The 16,581-nt window shown below is 50.0% G+C and overlaps 1 protein-coding gene across 2 annotated transcripts in view; it reads left to right on the forward strand.

Annotated features, from left to right (window-relative positions):
• The first annotated feature begins 3,970 nt into the window (after positions 1-3,970).
• The window catches only part of Fxyd6 (FXYD domain containing ion transport regulator 6), a 28,386-nt gene continuing 15,775 nt past the window's right edge, over positions 3,971-16,581 (forward strand). Inside the window, exon 1 of one of the 2 annotated variants that reach the window (XM_057767044.1) lies at positions 3,971-4,269. The gene's annotated coding sequence lies outside the window, so the exon portion shown is untranslated. The remainder of the gene's footprint in view (positions 4,270-16,581) is intronic. The other variant, XM_057767043.1, reaches the window with a different exon arrangement.

Consider the following 16,581-nt stretch of genomic DNA (forward strand, 5'->3'; position numbering starts at 1 on the left):
GGGTCAGCTATGTGGCTCAGAATAAGCTTTGTAGCATGCTGTAGTCTGTGACCCACTCAACAGTGCATTGTCTCGAAAAGCCAGGTACCAGGTCTTTCCATGGCTCCAGACCTGGGGCACTCTCATGTGCTTGCTCCCCCCATGCTCCACGTATGTGTGTCTTCATGTCTGTGTGTGTGTCTGTGTGTGTGTGTGCTGCGCGCGCGACACCTACTCCTGCACCTGTGGTATTTAGAAACCCTTCTGTTCTTTCTTACCTGACTCCCACCCTGGCGTGCAGTCCTGCCTCGGCTACCCCTTTTCCTCAGGTTTCTAGAGAAGCAATCACTTAGCAGGGTTCCACGCTCGTTTCTCTGTGCTTTCCACAGCCTTCTAAATTCTGATTGCAGAAACCTCAGGAACTCTTTGAGCCAGCCTCTCCCTAATTCTTGTTCACAGAGATTTTTCTTAGGCCCTCAGAGGCTTCCCATTGCCCTGAAAACAAAAGCTGGGATCCCTGACCTGGCATCTATGCCCTTCTCCAGCCTGTCTCCTCCGTTCACTGCCACACCAGGAGAAACTCCAACCCTAGGCACTCAGCCTCGGGGCCTTTGCACACATCGCTGTTGAAATATGAGCGGCAGGGCTGCTTTCCACCGCCACCTGGTTAGCTTTACCCGAAATAATTACACGGAAACTGTATTTTTTTAATCACTGCCACTGGTTTTTTGGGATGATTGGTATTTGTAAATTACTGTCTATAGAAAATTGTACTGGTACTGTTTCTTGTATATTGATATGTTAAATATTAAATATGAGTGTTCCTACCTCTATTTTTGTATGAGTATGCTTATAACTTTGTCCATATTGTATTGATACATCTACCATATTACATTGTACATTTCTACCTCTGATACTATGACATTGTTTACAGTTGAAGATCATTGTCTTCATATATTGCACAGTTGTTTATTCTTTTAGTCTTCAAAGTTAGATAGGTATTAAAAATTATATGTTTGTCATATTTATTTTTAAGTTTATCAGGTCTTTTAGTTACATAGAGATTATATTTAATATAGATAGTATGGTCTTCAGCCTCTTCGAAGAGCTGTAGAAAATGGCCTTTAATCTAACCTAAAATTTCTATGCCAAAGAGACACAATTACTCCTAACAACACCACTCTACTCCCGAGAAAACGTTGAGCACCAAAGACACTCCACTGGGAGCTTGTCTTCTTGGCAAAACTGGCCTTTGGGTTAAAAAAAGCCCATACCTCAACTTCTGACAAAGATACAAAATATCCCTAAGTGGATAAAACAGGATTGTCTTATCTTGCCAAGACAGGGTAGGATAGTCCTAAAAAAGTTCCTTGCCTTTAATAATGGTATGCCAGTTATGTTAGGCCTTAGCCAAAGTTGGTTGACTCAACATTACAAACGAGACTTTGGGTGATTGCCCAGGTAGTCAGTTGTCTCTGTCAATTGTTGCACATTTTGGATATCTCTCGATTGTTAAGTGATATTTATTCCCTTCTCAGATCTTTGACGGAGTTAAAGATTATATAATTGTAGTTACTCTCTATGTTATTTAGACTCCTTGAGATAAAATGTTTAACAAAAGTTTTGTTCTCAATATTGTTTGTTATATTTATTATTTGTTATTATTGTATATAGTTGTATTTGGTTTGGTTCTATCTTATTTAGACAAAAGGGGGAGATGTAGGGACATAGCCCCACCCATTGGGGGCGTGTTCGCCTCGGGCTAATGTTTACGGATAAATCTGCCGGGCGTGAGCCCAGCAGCCCTTTTTTTTCTTTTGCTCCGCTTTTCCGGTACACCGCGGGAACCTGTGGTCCTATAAGTTTATTTCCTTATTAAAGCTGTATATATCTATATAATCTGTCTACATTCATTTGAGCCACCACATCGCTTCTATTTCAGAGCTGGAATCATTTCCCAACCCTTCTTGACACCTCAGTTCTTGCTTCTTTCACCTCATTTCCCTAACACTCCCGAACCTCCGGCTTGCTTTGCAAACGTTACATTCTCAGAGCTCTGAATCATTCCATAAACATCTATTTCACCCATTGTCTATCCCGGACAATGGCTCTCCTTTCTCAGTTCTACCTGCGGAGCTTGACCCAGGGTTCACGAAGAGTCGTCCCTCACAGGGCTGTGTTGAAAGAGTGGAGCAACTGCCGACCTCTTTTAACCCCTGGGTACATCTATCGCAGGAACCAGATGTGTTTCTTTACCCCCTAGAAGGAAGAAGTTACTCTCCCTGTAGCACCCCAAACTCCACCTGGATAAATAAAATGAAGTGTTATTTGAGAGGCAAGCCCTGGCCAGTCTTCACAGCCTTGACTCCCATTGTCCTCCTGAGCCAGGACTGTCAGCAGCTGCGGGCGCAAGCCTGGGAAGTAACATGGCCACATCCTCTGGCGGGAAACAGACTGAACCAACAGGTGGTTGGGCTTTGTAGTTCTGACCCATTGGTCTGCTCTTTCCCAAGGAGGCATGCAAAGCCTGGGCCTGGCGTCCACTTACAAGGATCGGCTCCAAAAGACAAATAGGAAGTGGGCAAATGTCAGGACTCAAGGGCACCGGGAGGGAGAGGCCGATTTGCTTGCCTAGGACATGGGATTAGTTAGGGATGTGGTGTCATCTCCCCCACGCTGGGCAAGTGGAAAGGGACAGGAGATTACAGTCCTCAGCCGACAGAGGAAATGTTGGGGACAGAGGGCCAGGCAGCTGTCTCTAGCCACGTGGATCAGCATGACTTGAGCCAGACTTTGATAAAAAGCATTTTCACTGTCACAGGAACCCTAGTGACTTTGAAACTAGGCCAGGGTGGAGTCCTTTCAGTCCAACGTCCTGTGCTCAAGGGGTCAAACTATCCTCCACAGACTCCGCTTAAGCAGCCATTGATGGCTTCTCTACCAGCTCCAAGGCCTCTTTGATTTGTGTCTATCTCCTGCCTTGGACTTTTGAGAGCTGACCATTTATTAAAATAATTCAGTCAAATTGAAAGACCACAGAATTACCAAGTTCCCCTCTTTTTTAATTTTTTTTTCCTTTTTGTTTTTTGAGTCTTTGTAGCCCTGGCTGTCCTGAAACTCACTCTGTAGACCAGGCTGGCCTCGAACTCACAGCTCTGCCTGCCTCAGCTAGGATTAAAGTTGATTAACACTGGGCCCAGAGATTCCCCTCTTTTCTTTTCACAAATGAGAACTGGCTTGGGGTTGGGGTGCTGGAGAGGCGGGATTGGGGCTCTTGCTAGCAGTATTCATTACTTCAGGGTTTGGAGTTGTGGGGGGTCCTTGCGATCAGACCTAGAACTGGAGGATGACAGCTGCTCTCCTCAGCCCTTTGCACACACTTGACTGGCTAGGGCAGCCGTCCTCACAGCAGGATGTCCTGGCTACCAACCTGGTGGGGTAGCAGCCCTCTTACTTAGAGTCAGTGAGTCAAACACTTGCTGGGGGTTATTCTCACCTCCCCTTCCCCGGGTGAGAGAATGGAAGATGCCCTATGTGAGCATTCCAGCTGACGCTACAGGTAGGATTGCAGAGCGAGGGTGTACATCGTCAAATTCATTCGGTATCTCGAATTTTGGCTCTTAGCGACTCGACTGGAGAGATCTACTCTTGCAACCTTCTGACAGGGTCAGGGTTTGAGGGGGCGTGTCTTGAAAACTGATTCTTGCGCAGCAAAACCCTGGTTCAGGTGAGGGCCTTGTCCTCCGCCCACAGCTCTATTTGAAAATGACAACTACACCCACCTCTGGCTCGGTTCATGCTAACTGCTAACACACCCAAAGAACGCAGTTTGCGGGGAGCTGATGTACCGTGGTTTCCTACTATTTTTCTGCTTTCCTCCCCTGAGTTTACTATTTCCAAAAGATACGAGCCTGTCGCGGTGTTAGTCTGGCCGGCTTCCTATCCTCGCCAGAGGAGGAATATCAAAAAGCAACAGCTGCTGGCAAATTGGCTCGGGCGCTGGCCGCTTCCTCCGTGCACGCGCGTCTCCTGTTGCTTCTTCCAGCCTTACTTCCCTTTGCGAAGAGCGAAGAGCTCGAGAAGAGGAAGGCGCGGGTCACAGAACAGGAGATTGGGAGGGTCCGAGAAGCCAGAGGACGCGAGCGACCTGGGAGCCCAGCCCGTCAACCCACTCCGGGAGGCGGGAAAGCTACAAGCCGCGCCCACCGCCCTGCCCCCAGTGCGCCACTCCCGGCTACTGGGACTCGGCACATCCTCCCGGGATCTGCTCGGAGGGGACCCAACGCCTAGGTGAGCAGCTGGGGAGGTGGGCAAAGTTGGCGCCTTATTCCGAGGGGAGGAGGCTCGGGTGGGGACCCATTCCTCTAGCGCCAGATTTCTCCGAGTCTTGTTTGTTTCAGTGGGTGTGTGCCCACGTCCCCGCCTGGGCGGCGGGAAACGGCTTTGAGAATGTAAACAAGGAGGTAAACCAAGGGTCCTGGGATGGGGACGCAGGCACCGGCGGTGGGCGATGCTAGTGACTGGGAATTGCGTTCGAGGCAGCTCTGAGCTTGGGTCAGGAGTTCCAGGAAAAGGGGAGAGGACCCTTTAACGAGAAGCTTCCGTTTTGTTACTTGGAAGCTGGGGACCCTACTGGGAGTGGAGATGCCAGGAACTAGGAATGTGGCTAGATGTGAACGTGGACACACGAGTCACACAAAATGGAACTTGCTGGCTTGGTGCTTGTGGGTGTGGGCGTGGGCTGGGGAGTGGAAAGGGGGCCCTGAAGAAGGCATTGGGGTTCTAGGGCGAAGGGATTCATCAGACTGCATTGCCTTTCTTGGTCTGCCAAGCCCGGTTTTCTTTCCAGGGCCACTGGTACCCTATCCCCACCATTCCCTAGCAGGGCTGGCCCTGGTGGAGCCTCCCCCTTTGTGTCTGCACGGGCTTTCTTGTAGAGTTGGCTGAGAGCCTGGGTCCCTGGGCGCCTGCTGCCGAACAATCAGGCTGGAAATATGAGTCCACTCAAGCTACCACCAACCTCCAGAACCAGAGGTTGAGCGACTGAAGGCTTGGTCCCACCGATGTGCTTTTATTCTCTTTGTCTAACCTGGCTTCACTTGCTGCTGGAACTGGGATTTCCAGCTTTGCAGAGGGACCCGTGGACATCCCAACCCTCTAAGAAAGGACTCCTGGCTCTGGGGTTCTGGCTGACCTCATATTGTAGATGTACGAATGTGTGTATCTGTTTTCCTTGGCCTCTTGCACGTGACCTGTCTCATGGTTGCCATGGAAACCCCTCCACTTCAACCTCCCTCCTTTTTTGCCCATTCCTCACCTCCGATTGCCTCCCCTCCCCCCAATATGGTTGCCTAGATACTGGTTACCCCCGGCTTTTAAGAGAGGACACCCTATGCCTGGCTCCCACTCCAAACTGCCTGGCCCTTTACCCACCCCATCACCACGAGCACCACAAACACAAATGCACACACGCCACACACAATACCATCACAGCCTCACATGCCTGTCACCCCACACAGTCCATTAACATAATCCACACACATTACAACACATATGTTTATATCACATATACATGAGTGAAATAAAAAAATGAAACCAGCACATAAACAACAAAGACACCAAATGCATACCAACCACATAAATACCGAATACATCACACACCCTACACACCACATCCACATCAATTACACCAAACACACACCATACAACATCCACACCAAATACACTATTTACACCCCCACGAGCACACTAACATTGCATACCACTTACACTCAACCTTCACTGTGTGTGCACACACAAACTCCACCTGTAACACAAACCTTCGCTTTATAAATTCTCTCTCTCTCTCTCTCTCTCTCTCTCTCTCTCTCTCTCTCACACACACACACACACACACACACACCAGACTGGGTGAGGCTAAGCAGAGAGAGGTCAGTTTCTTCACTGTTCAACCTTGTCCTGGATTCCTGGAGTCTGAAGAGGGAGAAGTCCAGAAGGGATCCTCTGATGTCTCCCAGGGACCTTCAGGAGAAGGCGAAAGAAAAACTTCCAGGCCTCCTTAGTAGAGGGCACCTCTGCTAGGTGCCAGACTCTAGAGGCTAGGCTTGGCTCAAACCAGAATTTATATATCTGCGGGCTGTGTTCTTCCCACCCTGAGCCCAGCAGTCCCTTCTGACTAGAAGGGGCTCTGTGGAGGGGACGGAAGCCAGTTATGGAGAGCACAAGCGGACAGAAAGAAGAAGCAGGGAGCAGAATTGTCAGAGAGAGAGAGACAGAGACAGAGAGAGACAGAGAGACAGAGAGAGAGATAGAGAGAGGAGCCAAAGAGATGGAAGTCAGGGTACCTGTGCTGTGTGGAGTTCAGGTCTCTCTCCCTTCAGTCCCATTTTCCCGCGTCCTGATTGCTCCTCCAATCACTGTTGTGCATCTGGGAGAGTAAGATGCATTGTCATGGGCTGTATATTGTCAGGACACTTTCAAGACTTGTTCTCAGATGGTGGGAGCTTGAGGGAAGCGTTCCCCTCCAGGTTCCAGCTGATATTTGGATTGGTGGAGAACCCGTTTTGTTCAGTCATTGAATGGTTTTGAGCACCTACTATCTATCTATTAACTTCACCTACTATCTATTAACTTCACCTACTATCTAACTATTAACTTCGCCTATTATCTATCTATTAACTTCACCTATTATCTATCTATTAACTTCACCTATTTATTAACTTCATGTACTATCTATCTATTAACGTCACCTACTATATAACTATTAACTTCACCTATTATTTATCTATTAACTTCACCTACTATTTATCTATTAACTTCATGTACTATCTATCTATTAATGTCACCTACTATCTAACTATTAACCTCACCTATTATCTATCTATTAACTTCACCTACTATCTAACAGTTAACTTCACCTACTGTCTATCTATCAACCTCTGGGGACATGACAGTGAGGAAAGAGATACAGTCCCTGACTCCATTGTCTCAGGAGCATGACACAGGTGGGGAAACTGAGGTAAAGTCTCACAGCCAGTAGTGGTTGGGACCACTCAGGCAAGATTTTGGATCTCACACTGTCAGGCCTGTACCTCTTACCTTCTTCCCTCGGTGCCTATCAGTCCTTTGGAGATGGGAATGTCCCTTCTAAAGTGAGGGTTGCCTCAGAGGTGTGGATAATAGAAGCACCTACCACATTATATTTTCTTAAGAGTGTCGTTGGAGGCTGTGGCAAGGAGAGGTGAGAAGAGCAATTTTATGGAACTTAGACCCTGTCCCCGCACAGCCTTTGGGGCCCCCCACAGCCTTTGGGGAACCAAGCCACCTAGATTCCCCCCATGGAGAGCACACAGTCCTCAGCCTCCACTCTCCCCCTGTCAGATGCAACAGGCTACCATCTGGGTGCAGAGAGTGCCAGGGAGCCCCTAGGATCACCAGGATCACCATCTAACTGACTGCCCGTCTGCCCCTCCTGGAGTACGCAGAAAAGGCCCAACTCACAGGAGACAGAGCCTGTGGCCCACAAAAAGCCTGGTTCTGGCTCCCTGGCCCACCCTCTGAGTGCTATGCTTCCCAAGGGCAAGTGTATTTATCCCACAAATACATTGGATACACCACAGGTCTCTTGATGCAACTTAAAATGGCTTGGTCTGTGCTCGAGTAAACCGAGGCCTCCAAGACCTTAGGCATTGTTTCCGCATCTGTCCACAGGGGATTTAGTCATTTCCGAGTCACCTCCTTCTCTAAATGTGTGTGGATTCCACAATCTTGAAAAAGATTACTTCTCTCTGTAGGTACCAATGTGGTGGGGATGCAGCTAAGCAGAGTTGGTAAAGAGACTGTCTAGCCACTCTGGAGAAAGGTTCTCTTTCATCACTGGCCAGCCAATGGCTTGAGAGGCCAAGGATGGGCTGAATGGGGCGGGGTGTTACTGGACAAGAGTCACATGTCTGTTCTTCTAGGACACACATGGGGCCTAAAAGGCTTAAAGGACCTAAAGGGCCACCTCTACAGGGCATGAGACTGGGACCAGGATGTAGTGGGTCTCTGAAGACCTCAGCACAGTTTAGAGAGATCGGGGACAAATTATCTTGGACCTCTCTGGCCAAGACAGAAGCTGGGAGCCCATTTAGTAGCATCTTCTCTATTTTAAAGCCAGCTTGGAAACAACATAGGAAAACTTCTGTCACAAGGATGTCTGGCTGGGTGAGAGTTCAGAGAGGAAGAGCTCTGGGCCCTGGGATTGAGCTGGGACTGCGGGAGTCTGCCCGGTCTATTGGGTAGAGAGAGTCAGAGACCCCCTGCTCTCCACAGCTCCAGAGCAAAGCTGGGCCTCGGTTTCACTCATTCACCATCTTAGCAAATTCCAAGTCCCTTCAACAAGGCAGACCCTGTGGGCTTCTCAGAAGCCTGTGGAGCTGCGGTGCCCTGCTTTCTTCTCCACTCCCACTGGGGTGGATCTGATGATTTCGCCTGTCCTTCCCCCTGCCTACTGACCTCACCTCTATCTTCCATCAGGAGACCCTCCTTGGGGGCCTCTCCCTCCACAGGAGGGCTCCCCGACTCACAGACAAGCACGTGTGCACTCTCACACACAATCCCGTCCTCACACATACATAATCTTTCATCGCTGACACGTAAGCAGGTGCCTGCATGTTTTCACACACCTTCCTCCTTTACCCAGCAGCCGTCTCTCACCCTTGGGATGGCCCTAGTGAGTTCTTCTCAGCCACCAGATCTGCTATCTGTGGCGCCCAGGGCTCCAGTCTGGTTCTGCCACAGCCCCTGTGTATGTCTGTCTATCACTGAGCAGTGACAGGTGCGTGGTCCTACCCTGCAGGCCCTCCCTAGTCAGCTGCATGCAGGTGCCCTCCCCAGCCCTGTGCTCTGCCTTGTACTTGAGACTAACTAGAACATGCTCTTCCTGCCTGTGGAGCTGGTGGTGACAGCCTTTGTAGAACCATAAATTTAGGTTCTGAGGCTTTCTGGATTTTTTTTTTAACTTTTCCTTATATGTCAAATGAGCATGGCAGAGATGTATTGGGACTAGCTCCGCAAAGCAGTTGAACAATGTTGATTACCCAATCTTACTGCCATTAGGATAACGTCATCCTTCAGGTTCCTCTCAAGTGCTCATTCCTCCAAAAAGCACTGTCTAATTCTCAGTTAGCATTTAAGTGGGTTTACAGACATCCCTCCCTCTTCTACTCTCCCCCTCCATAAAGGCAGGGTCACATGGAGGAAGTCTGAGGTGAGGGAGACCATAGGTGGAGTCAGCCTCTGCTAGGAAGTGTTGAATTCGTGCCCTTGTTCCCATCCCTAAAGTGTCCATTTCTTTCTTCCCATCTCTGGTCTTGGAATGACTCTTCCTTGGCAGTCTGGCAGATGCTGAAGGCTGATTCACTGACCCATTTTGGATTTTGACGAGACCCAAATGGCAGAGATGAGGAAGTGAAGGCCTGGAGTTGGGAGAAGCATAAAGAAATGCCTCAAAATGCTTAAAATATACCGTTGAGATTCTCAGGTGTGCTGAGCTTGGGGTGGACTGTGACTTAAAGGGACAATGATGCTGAAATATCAATTAATTTCTTGGTCAGTCAGTATCTGTAGAGCATTTGCTGTACCCAATTTCTGGGGATCCAGAGATGTTGGCGTGTGTCTTTGGCCCAAGGCATTTGTAGTTTTCTGGGGCGCACGAATGCACACGCGTGCGCACGCACACAAATACATACACCCATACATGGAAAAGGTGTAGGCTTTGTCATCCTGACAATGGAACAACAAAGGTGCAAGGTGAGACGGGAAGGGACAACTTCCTAAAATAGACAAATGGGGCAAGTCAGGAGTCTTAGCCTCCACACACTCTGGGTATCAAGACCCAGAGGACCTTCATTTGCCCCTCCCATCTCTGGGAAAGAATATGAATTCATGCAAAGTGTAGGTGGAAACGTGAAGGCTGGAGCTGTGTTCCGCAGGGAAGATGGTGATCCCTGGAATGTGAGCAGTGCCTGAGTAGGATAGCATGGACCTGGTCTCTGGGTCCTTGGCCTGGCAATGATGTTAGGTTTCTGTCTTTGCTGGTGGAACTGCTCTTTTGGCCTCTGTGAATGGGTATTTGTCAGCAGGTGTGTGTGTGTGTGTGTGTGTGTGTGTGTGTCGGACATGCATGCACATGCAGGATAGGGGGTGATCTGTCTCTAACTGGCTTGGTCACTCCCACCCAACCCATGGCTCCTGTGTGATGCTACTGGTTACCTAGACTTGCTGGAATGGGACACAGTTGTCCTGGACAGACAGGAACCCCTAACTCTGCTGTTGGGTGTGGGATGCTTGGGCCTGGCTCGTGCTGGGCAGCTCATGGCCACTGCCTGTGTTTGTATTGGCTATAATACCCTGATGATTGCAGTATTCCTCTGGGGACTGGCTAGGATGGCACCGTGAAGACTGTCTCAGTGGACAGTGACAAGCCCCAGGCCCCTGCTGATAGGTCAGTTTGGAGTCTTTCCAGGAAGGCATGTAGAAATCAGGCATAGGTTTGAGTTGTGTGCTGTGCTTTCCTTTCTGAGGAAGAGCCTGGACTCTCTCCCGGGGCTGCTCTCACTCTTTCCTCTTGTGGCCAACTTCCCCTCTCCCAGAAGTAACTCCAGGTTAAAGGTCAAGGCTCCTAGAGTTAACCCCTGGCCCTGGCCTCCACAGACAGCTGGGTTTGGTACTGGGCTCTCAGAGAAACAGTTTTGGTCTTGGGGACCTGGGGTTCCCTCTCTTCCGTGAAGGAGACATGGTGAAGAAGAACCCCCAGTCACTGGGCCCTTGCCAGTCATGAAGACCTAGTCTTGAAGGGGTGGGAAGGAGCCAAAACTGCCCTGTTGCTAGGCTGCCCAGTTGCCTTTTGGGCACCACAAGGATTTCAAGTAACTCAAAGTAACTCAAGCCACCAGATTTCCAGGTCTCTCCAAATGTCACCACCTTCTGTTCTGTTTCCCTCACCAGCTTTGAGGCCATCTCTCCTTATCAATTCTGCTCTGGAATACTGGGGGTGGGGTGGGGGGGGCGGGCAGCTGTGGAGAGAGCAATCATTTCAAGTGAGGCTCTTAAATTGAAGAATTGGTGCCTAATTGTTTACGCAGTGGGCATTTACAACACAGGGCAAGCAAACAGGCCATGGATCTCTCGGTGGCCCCTCTGATCGCAACCCAAAACATTTGCTTTAACAGACAGCTTTAAAGGTCTTGGCAGGCTCTTGGCTCTGTGGCTGTGAACCAGCTCGGCCCTGCCTATTACAGAAACATGTGGTACAGGAACACCTGTGCTCTACACTGTACCCTGGAAGCAAGCTGATGGACGAGGGATGGATAGCGATGGAGGACTCATTTGGTTTTTTTAACTGAATATTCAAATTCAGTTAGGAACAGACTTTTTTTTTTTTTTTTTTTTAGAACAGTTTTAAAACTTGGGTGGACAACGCAAAGCCCAAGGCCTTTCTTTGTTCACAGCTTCTGCTGTGGCTCAGATATTGGTTTGCCACCGTCTTTACCTTACTCCAGCTACTGCTGTAACATTGTAAATTAAAATCGATACTCTATGCAGATGTCCCTAGCCTTTACCCAATGTCCCCTTTCTGTCCCAGGATCCTGCCTCCGGACACCCCTTTGCATTTCGTTATCATGACTCCTTGGGCTCTTTTTGGCTGTGGTTATGGCTCTGTTTTGATGACTGTTGCGTTAGAAGGAACCTGGTCAGGTTCCTGTAGGGTGTTCTGCTCCTGGGATCTGGCCAGAGTTTTTCCATCACTAGACTGGGGTATGGGTTTGGGGAAGGAAGATCACAGAGATAAGGAGTCACTGCCATCACATCCTGTCATGTTGAAAGCACCGGGTCTCCCCCCATTCATGCCCCAGCAACACCGTTCCGGTACCTGTTGTTAGAACTCGACTCCCTCTTCTCCCTGAGGCAGACATACCAACCCATCAGTATACTCTCTCTGGCCAGCTCGCCACCCAAGACTTACAAGTCTGGGACTGAGTGGCAGGAGAAGCTTAAAGATGTACCCAGCAGCTGCAAACTGAGGCAGACCGTCATACCAGCCTGGTAGATAGCAGACTGCAAGGAACAGACTAAAGGGTTGTTGCCCTCAGAGTGACTACAGATGAGCTCTAGAACGAGACTGGAATCGGGGAGGGAGAAGACAGCCTGGGAACATGGCTAGATCATGGCTCCATCAGGCCAGGCTCTGTCTCTCTTGCTTGGTGGAATAGTCAGGCGGATACGCGAGGGGTCCAGACAACAGTAGGTGGCCATGGTTATTAGAATGATAAAACTGACATTCTTTCTCAAATCACAGCCTCTTCCACAATGACTCTGCATCTCAGTCATACAGAAATGAACTCGAATAAGTACCCCGGCTAGGGCATCAGCGGCTGTTAGCATCAGGAGTATTTCTCTTTCACAAGTAAATGTATTGACATAAAAAGTCTGTGTCGGAGATGGTATTATGGGAGAAGACGCCTTCCTTTCAGCTCCATGCCCTAAAATTCTCACCAGATGAGACACAAGTGATCAGTCCCTACATGCCCCTTATGGAAGGCTGTCAGCTGCTAGGCTGCTGGTTCTGTTGGTATTGGCTCTGGATTGAGCTCCAATGGACAGTATCCCCTACAGCTGGTTAGGACCACAGTCCAGCTTCAGCTCACTGGAGGGTTCAGGGCTAAAGGATAAGAGTCTGTGATCTGATACATCAGACTCCTTGAGCCCAAGGAAACAGAAGGGCCAGGAACATCTTAGGAATAGTCCCCAGGTCATAGAGAATTTGACTTGGCCTGACTTATGCACCTCGAGACCCAGTCCTCCTAGGGGCACATTGAAATGGCCTCTTGCAGAAGGCAGGCTTTCTGAAGGGCTCTTGGAAAGGAAGAAGCTTGGCCTTGCTAGCTAGAGGAGCCTGGGGACCTCAAGGGTTGGGACACTGCTGTGCCTAACACTGCCCCACTGCCAGGGAACAGTTGAGGTGCTTTCTCCTGCACAACAGCTGTCTGTTGACTTTTCCTGTGCAGGCTCCAGCCTTGTGTGTTTTCCTTTCTCTGCTCTTCAGAGCATCTGGGTAACTAGGGAGTCAGGGGCATGGCCGAGGGAGCCCAGCTAGACTGTCAGACAACGACCCTGTTGGGAGGACAGTGGTAGAGAGAGTTGGAGTTTCCTCATGTGTAGATTTCAGTGTTCCTTGCAGTCTTCTTTCCCCTCGGTTTTTCCTGTCCTCTCCGCTGGTTCAGTCCCCAGGCCCACTTCAGTCCCATCCTGTGACCTGCCTGCCAGTGAGATTGCTTCCTGGTCCTAGTCAGCACCCTATTCTCTGACTCCTCCAGCATATTCTTTGAGTCACCTGTTTCAGGGCCCTGGGAACAGCTGTTGATCATGTGGCAGAGCTTAGGGAACCAGTGTCCGCTCTGCGCCAAGCCCTCCTGGCCTCATGTCAGGGTAGGACACTAGAACCTTCTAGTGTTTATAGGACAGTGCAAGGAAGAAGAGAGAGATAATAAAAGGACTTTTCATGGCCCCTCTTCTTTTCCATGTCCCTATTTTCCAGGAAAAGGCAGAAAAGGAGGAAGGGAGGAGAGGACAGAGCTAGGCAATACCAACTGTAATGAGTCCAACAGGTGATGCCTACGGAGCTAGTACTGTGCCAGGTCCTTTCTCAGGTAGGGTCTCATGAAATCCATGATTCGTGAGACTACTGTATACCTGAGACCTCAGACTCACTGTAGCTGAGCATGACCCTGAACTCCGATCTTTATGTCCCCATCTCCTGAATTCCGGGATTACAGGTGTGTGCCACCATACCAGGCTACACACTGATCTATCTTCATTGCACAGAAATGAAATGGAGCCTGTCCTCAACCAGGCAAGGCAGGGACAGTTACTCACAGAGCTTGAGAAGCTCTTGAGAAGCTCTGCTGCCTGGGGGACAGATGGCCTAGTATCCATCGGAACCCCTTCCCTGCCCCTTTTGGCAGCTTCCTGCTTAGCTACACACACACACACGCACACACATACACACACACGTACACACACACACACCCTATCTCTCTCTCTCTTCCACACACACACACACACACCCTATCTCTCTCTCTTTCATACACACACACACACACACCCTATCTCTCTCTCTCTTTCACACACACGCACACACACACACACCATCACACACACACGCCCTATCTCTCTCTCTTTCCCACACACGCACACACACACACCCTATCTCTCTCTCTTCACACACACATGCACACACACACGCACGTCAGCACACGTGCCATGCCTCCAGCCTTGCATCTCACCACCAGGCTTTTCTGTCTCTTCGTTCCTCAATTATGACGTCTCAGGTAGCAAGGAGACACTGAAGTCTCCTGCCGAGAGAGACTGTGAGGGGCAAACTTCAGCAGACTTCAGGCTGAGGGCAAAGGAGATGAGGCTGTAGGTCAGGCTCCCTCCCAGGAGGAGAGCAGTGCTAAGAGCGGGGCTGTGGAAGGCAGACAGCAACTGTGTCCACTCAAAGGCCATGGCATCCATCTAAGAGATTGAGATCATACCGCCACCATATCTTCATACGGTCGCAGGAGGAAAGCCTCCCAGAGCTCCCGTTGCTTTCTTGAGACCTAGGGCTCCTGAGAGACCTAGGGCTCCTGAGCTGTAGACACAGGAGAGCTAAGTGCTTCCCAGCGGGGACACTAACTAGTTCCCAGCGGGGACTCAGGGGCCAGGTACTTGGGACTGAATCTGGCATGTAGAGCTTTGGGAAGATAGTTAACACTTTCCCTCCTTAGTTGGCCTGTTGGCATAATGACAATAGTCGCCATGGTGGCCACTTCCCAGGTCACTATCCTGTTCTTGAAGCAAGCCATGTAGAACTATGCTTGTGTGGCATGAGCACCTGATAAATGTTGCATATTGCGATCACGGGGCTCTGCAGCTTTCCAGACTCCTTCACACGTGTTATGTCACTTGACCTTTGTAGCAGCCTTGAGAAATGGGCAGGATGATCAGCTGACTCCCTACTCCCACCCTCGCCTAGTGAACTGCATGGACTTGTAATCTGTCTTGAAAAAAAAAATCACCCTCCTGAACAAACAGCTCAGTTCCCACTCGGGGTGAGCTGGCAGGCATTCTGCACCCTGCTGTCCCTCTCGCTCCTGTGAATATGGATGAAGGGGAGAAGCTGGGAGCTTGGCTGGGGAAAGCAGAACCCTTTCCTGAGGAGTTCATCTGACCCCCTCCCTAGGCAGTTAGGTCTCAGAGTTTGCAGGATTGGGAAGGAAGGAGAAGAGTGGCACCTGCCAAGGAGATGTGGGTCCATCATAGAGCCACAGTGCAGGTAGTCCACTGTGGGGGATGGAAGCCCTCCTCTGTGATCTGGGGCTGTCTGGCTCTCCCCAAGGACTGCCCACTCATGTCCGGAAGACTACTCTCCCTCCACCAATGGAGAGGCAGACTGAGCAAGGTAGACGTGTAGAATCCAGCTCTCACTCACTTTTCCTGCCCCAGTTTCTCTCCCTGTGAAATGGGTGTGATGCTAACAACGGCCTTCAGGAGAGTCTTTCTCATCCCGCAGAGGAGTGAGTGGGTGATGAGAACTGGTCTTTGCCATAACTCTGACTGTGTGGAGGCTGGGCCAAGCGGCCATCCCATGTTATAGCTGTAAATAGTGCAAGGTCAAGCTGCTGAGAATAACAAAGAAGCCAAGGGCTAAAAATCAGAGACCGACCAGTTGGACACACACTAGCGGAGTCTTGCATTCCTAAGAATGGTCTGTTCTGCACGTGTCAAGCGAGAACTTCCAGGCACTGGCCTGCTCCTTTTAAGGCCTCCTCAGCCTTGTTCCTCTGTGGGAGAAAGCTCCGGGCTAGGTTGTATCTCTCAGAGGCCCTTTCTGTACCAACTCCCTCATGTCCCAGAAGCCAGCGGTACTCCCTTAACCCCCTCCCCAACTTTGCTTCTCCAACCCACGTTCAGTCTCCAGCCAAAGGAGCCTGTCAGTTTGCTTCTCCCTGCCCCTGCTGCCCTGGCGCCTGCTAGGCTGCCTCCAGGAACTCTCCAGAGCCACCCAGCTTTCCTGATACAAGGCTGACTGTTCTCAGCCTCTGTTCATCAAAACAGCAGGCAGAGTCAAAGGCATGGGTCCTCGAGCCAGGCTCTACCCATGACTGGCAGCTAAATCAGGTCTCCCTCATCAGATCCCAGTCTTCCAAATTAAAGGCAGATACTTTTGTCTCATTCTATCCCAGTCTGGCCTGCTACGACCCCACACCCATCTGGAACCTTCACATTTTGTCTATGTGCTGTACTGGGCACAGCCTTTACTCATGACATCATTGAAAGATGTGGAGATACCCCAAGCTAAATCATGTCCCATGGTCTCTTATAACAGCCTAGGCAACCTGTAAACTTAACCCATGGGGCTCAGGAACTCTGTCGCCCTTTGGAGGCTACCTCTTGGATATGCCCTACCTGACATCTCATTGGGATATCCAAGCAGGCTGTGATGATCCCAGGATGCATCCTCTAGGGGCTGAGTCTGCAGAAAGGCAAAGGGTGCCATGCAAGGGAAGGGACGAG

This window comes from Chionomys nivalis, chromosome 4 (assembly GCF_950005125.1).
Source record: "Chionomys nivalis chromosome 4, mChiNiv1.1, whole genome shotgun sequence".
In the NCBI taxonomy this organism is placed as follows: domain Eukaryota; kingdom Metazoa; phylum Chordata; class Mammalia; order Rodentia; family Cricetidae; genus Chionomys; species Chionomys nivalis.